The following is a 5,465-nucleotide window of genomic DNA, read 5'->3' as shown; positions in this document are numbered from 1 at the left end:
TTACACCCGGGAGGTGGAATTTGCCCCTAGGAGTCCAGGGCCACCACCCAGGGGCTCGGGGAGGCCAGGGAAAATTTTGCCCGCGCACCCCCCCCCCGCCATTGCAGCTGACGTCAAGAAAAGCGGTGTGGGCCATAACTTTTCAAAGAGCCCCTAAGGAGAGCTGGGTGAGCCAGAATGACCTCCTGTTCCCTTGCCTCCCTGAGGGGGGGGGGGTGGCCTTGGACTCCTAGGGGTAAATTCCACCTCTCGCATGTGATGTCCGAGCTGGACTCGAACTTTGTTCTGCTGCTCAGTTCAGACCAACACCTGAATCTTTGCAATAGTTTGGGGGAGAACCTAGAAGCGCATCGCGCTAAACCCGAGGCCAAATCCCAACACCGCCGCGACGCTTCGCGTGCTCGGGGCAGACTCCTTTTGCAGCGCTTCGAGCAGCGCACGTCCTTCTTTTCGACTTCTCTTGTCCGTCTCACTGGCCTCGTTTCTGCTCCGCCTTTCTCCCTGGCTCTCCAGAGGCGGATGCCGCAGAATAAATCCGTGGCATCGGCAGGGTGTGACGTCGGGTTAGAAGCGCCAGGGGGCGCGCCGATCCTCGCCAGGGCGTCGGTTTGTTGCGGAAATCTTTAGAGCCCGCCTTTTCTCGGGGGCTCGAGGCGGCTTACACATCCAAAAGGGACAATCATACAGCTCCGCCTCCGAGCATAAGAAGCCGAGGACACCCGCCCCCCCCACATGCCCGAAGTCTCCGCCCCAGTGATGAAACAGACTTGCTTGCAGTTCCTCCACCACCACCCCCCAAAAAAACCCTGCTCCCGACGAGCCCGTTCCATGGGGGGGGCGACTATAGGAAAAGCAGGGGCTCACACTCGGCGGCCACTGGAAGGCAAGCTGACCACACTGTGGCAGGTGGCGCGCACACGGAGGGTCGCCAGGTCCTCCCGGGCCACCTGCAGCAGGAGATGGAGGAGAATTGGGGGGGGAGCCCGGGGAGGGGAGGGGAGGGACCCCAGTGGGGTGCGGTGCCGCAGAGTCCACCCTCCCAAGCATCCATTTTTCTGCAGGGGGACTGATCCCTGTCGTCTGGAGAGGAGCTCCCATTCCAGGGCATCCCCAGGTCCCACCTGGAGGCTGGCATCCCAGGCTGCACAGCAGGCTGGAATTCGGCAGGTCCTGTTTGCACCCCACCGGGGAAGAACAGCCCCGGGGAAAAACACCCAAAAAAAAAAAAAACCAACCAGGGAATATACACCGTTCAGAATAGCCCCCCCCCCCCCAAATAACTGTGTACAGAAATGTCAAAAATAGGACGCGAAGCGTCAAAAGTATGCTGTGAACTGATCCCTGAAGACAGCGGATTGTAGAAGCGCCTATGTTCCAGTGGTCTTTTATCTGAAGCCCCTTTATTTGTTTTGGATTGCTTTGGGGGGCTTTCGTGGGCTGAGTGGTTTACAGGATCTGGAGAAAGTAGGCGTCGTGGCGTCGTTGCCATGAAAAGCTCTGCGTGACGCTTCATCTTACAAGCACCCTGTAAATAGTTTTGACATTTCTGTACACATTCTGGGGCCGATCTCTGCCCGCTGGAAGTCGGTTGTGTAATTCTGGGAGAATTTCAGCCCCCCACCTGGAGGTTGGCAAACCCTTTTAGCCCCCAAGTGTTGTGCACTGTTCCCTCTAAGCTGAGTTAGTGTGAGCCAGCTCACAGTGCTTTAGCCTCCAGCTCACACATTTCTGTCTTGGCTCAGGAAGGAGGGCTCTGGAGCAAACTGTTTTGTGCTGTAGCCCAATCGCTCGCTCACAACTTTCATGCCAGGAGCTCACAAAGTAGAATTTTTGCCCACACCTTAGAGGGAGCACTGCGGCCGCAACCAGTCCGAGGGGGGACCCCCCCACACACCAGCCTTCCGCTCCCCCGACTCTTCTCCGCTTTCCTCTCCTGCCTCCTCCTCGGATGCGCTGGATGTGGCCCGCCGCCAGAGGGTGGCGCCCTGAAGCTGGATGAGAGGAGGCGGCCGGCAGGCGGGGCGGAGCGCATCGCGGCACTGCGGGGGTGGGGAGGCTCTGCGCCCCTTTGCGAGGCCAGGGAGAAGCCTGGCTCTGGGGCTTGAACACTGCAAAGGAAGGGACAACCCCCCCCCTCTACCTGGGCTGGTCCCCCTCCGACAGAAGCTCTTCCTCTGGGCTCTGAAGTTGTGATTTACTAGTCGCAAATTATGCTCCCTCTAAGCTGTGGAGTCTTGTGAGCAAAAATCCTACTCTGTGAGCTCCTGGCATTAAATGTTGTGAGACAGCGATTTGGCTGCTGCATAATCAATTCGTTTGCTCTGGAGCCCCATCCTTCCTGAGCCAAGACAAAAAATTATTTATTTCATTTATTTATTTATTAGATTTATACCCCGCCCTCCCCAACGGGCTCAGGGCGGCTTACAACAGAGGCAAATGCCATCACAGACAGTTAAAACAACGCTAAACAATCATTTAACAATATAAAACAATCATTGAGTAAAGTGTGGTGCTCTTGATGCCTGAGCCGGAGGCTAAGGAATGGTGAGCTGGCTCACACTAACTCAGCTGAGAGGGAACACTGGGCACCACCACCCCCCGCCCAGTTTTCAAGGCAAGAGGCGCTCAAGGTGGTGTGCCCTGTGGCCTGCCTCTGCGTAGCCCCCCCCCCACTTCCTCCACGGTCCCCCTTCCAAGCACTACCGGGGCAGATCTGGCTTGGCTGCAGAGGTCTGAGGAGATCAGGTTGGCTGGGGTCTAGGGCCCGGGAGATCTGGGTTCTTTAAGTCCCCATTCCTGCCAGTGGAAGCTGCCTGGGTGCCCTTGGGCCAGCCACACCCTCCCGGCCTAGCCTACCTCACAGGGTTATTGTGAGGATAAAGATGAAGGAGCATTGGGTGTGGCCTATTATGTTAATGAGCTCCTGCTGGGCGTGGCCAACCTGGGAGCCAGCTGGAACTCCTTTCCTGTGCGTTCCTGCCCAAAAATAGCCCTGGATATGCTAGATTTCTAAGCGTGGGGATTTCCCTCCCAGGTAGCCCATTCCTTCACCTGAGCTTCTGTCCCACTGCAGTCTGGAGGAGGAGGAGACTGGATTTATACCCCACCCTTCACTACCCAAGGGAGTCTCAGAGCGGCTTGCAAACTCCTTTCCCTCCCTCTCCCCATGACAGACACCCTGTGAGGGAGGTGGGGCTGAGAGAGCTCTTTCGAGGACTGCCCTTGAGACAACAGCTCTGAAAGAACTTGTGACTGACCCAAGGTCACAACGGCAGCTGCACGTGTAGGAGTGGGGAATCAAACTCGGTTCTCCCAGATCAGAGGCTGCGCTCCTAACCAATACACCAAAAAGATGGGATCCAGACACAGTTGAATGAAGTTTAACACTTGTTGGTTTGGAGGACTAGGCAGTAGGGGAGTGGGCTGGCTGGCTGAGAGAGAAGAAACCGTGCAGGGAGCATTTCCTTCCCACGGTTGTCTGAGGTCTGTAGCCTCTGGAAGGACGAGGGGGTCTGGCTGGATCTCTGGTCCCCAGGGGAACAGGGATGGGGCTCGAGTGGGTTCCATGGAAGCCCCGGCAGGCCCAAGGCTCCTGGGTTCAGAGTGGGGTAACATTTCTGCAGATGGGAGCCAGATCTCCAGGGCACTGTGGCAACGGGGCCATTGCGTGGAGACTTCCTCCCCCTCCTCCAGGCCACTGGTCAGCTTCTGAAGAAAATGAAGAGTAGCCCATAGGTCTCAGGAGTGCTTTAATGTGGAGCAGCGGTCCATCAGTGGCTATTAGCCACAAGGTATAGAGAGGAACTCTCGGTCTGGGGCAAGGGATGCTCCTTCTTCTTGGTGCGGGGGGGGGGGGTCAACAGTGGGAGGGCTTCTAGTGTCCTGGCCCCACTGCTGGACCTCCTGATGGCCCCTGGTATTTTTGGCCACTGTGTGACACAGAGTGTTGGACTGGACGGACCATTGGCCTGATCCAGCATTGGCTTCTCTTATGTTCTTATGTTCTTATGTGCTAGTCACAGTCTGCTGCATGATAATGTTCAAAAGGCGAACACAAGAAGTGTGGGGGGGAAGGGGGCCGTATTTGGTGCCACACGGGGGGGCTGGGGACATGCTGAACTCCACTCCACGCTTGCCCCAAGCCTACTTTTGGGACTGCCTTTCAGGAAAGATAGCAACAAAGGAGAGTTGGGGGAAACCTGGGAAACCGAGACGGCTGGCGGAAGCTCAATGATTCTGAAGCCAATTTTTTTTAAAGAACCTTTTTTGCCGTGTGCAGGGCCGGAGCTCCGGAGGGAAGCGACCGGAGTGAATGACCGTCATCTCCTCAAGCACAAGAGGTCTGTATTGAAAAGTGGTTTTTAAAGTTTGGTGGACAACCAGTGCTCCCTCTAAGCTGTGGAGTCTTGTGAGCAAAAATTCTACTTTGTGAGCTACTGGCATTAAAGTTGTGAGGGAGCGATTTGGCTGCTACATAAATTAGTTTGCTCTGGAGCCCCATTCCTTCCTGAGCTAAGACAAAAACGTGTGAGCTGTCGGCTAAAAATCTGTGAGCTAGCTCACACTAACTCAGCTTAGAGGGAACACCACATGTACCTTTAGTGGGAAGTATCCTCCGTAAATTATGCACAGGCTGGAGAGAGCTGACAAAGAGAACTTTCTCGCACTCTCCCAAAATCGTAGAACTTGAGGGCTTCCAATGCAGCTGACGGGCAGTAGGTTCAGGACAGACAAAAGGAAATACTTCTTTACACAGAGTGATCAAAATGTGGAATCTGCACCCTGACTTGGAGAGCCCAGGCAAGCCCAATCTCATCAGATCTCGGACGCTAAGCAGGGCCAACCCTGGCAAGAACTTGGATGGGAGACCTCCAAGGAATACCAGGGTCGGGAGCAGTGTTCCCTCTAAGCTGAGTTAGTGTGAGCTAGCTCACAGGTTTTTAGCCTCTAGCTCACACATTTTTGTCTCAGCTCGGGAAGGAGGGCTCCAGAGCAAACTGATTTCTGCAGCAACCAAACTGCTCGCTCACAACTTTAATGCCAGCTGCTCACAAAGTAGAATCTTTGCCCACAAGACTCCACAGCTTAGAGGGAACATTGGTCGGGAGGCAGAGGCAGGGAATATCAAGCCACTTCTCTGCATGTTCTCTGTGCCTCAGTAGGTGGTCATCAGAGGTTGCTATGACTTCCAGGCACAGGCACAGACACTCACACACATAAATGCAAAAATACCCCCCAAAATGTGGAATTTGCTACCAGAGGGTGTAGTGATGGCCACAGGCACAGACGGCTTTCATAGGGGATTAGACAGAGTCATGGAGGAGAGGTCTATCAGTGACTACTAGCCATGGCGACTAAGGAGAACCTCTGTGTTCAGAGGCAGTCAACCTCCGGGGAAGGCCAGGGCCTCCATGCCCTGTTGCTGGCCCTCCAGAGGAACTGGCTGGCCACGGTATGAGACAAGG

The sequence above is a fragment of the Gekko japonicus genome, unplaced genomic scaffold (assembly GCF_001447785.1).
Source record: "Gekko japonicus isolate JY-2015 unplaced genomic scaffold, Gekko_japonicus_V1.1 scaffold4376, whole genome shotgun sequence".
Lineage (NCBI taxonomy): Eukaryota > Metazoa > Chordata > Lepidosauria > Squamata > Gekkonidae > Gekko > Gekko japonicus.
This window is presented reverse-complemented; position numbering follows the sequence as displayed.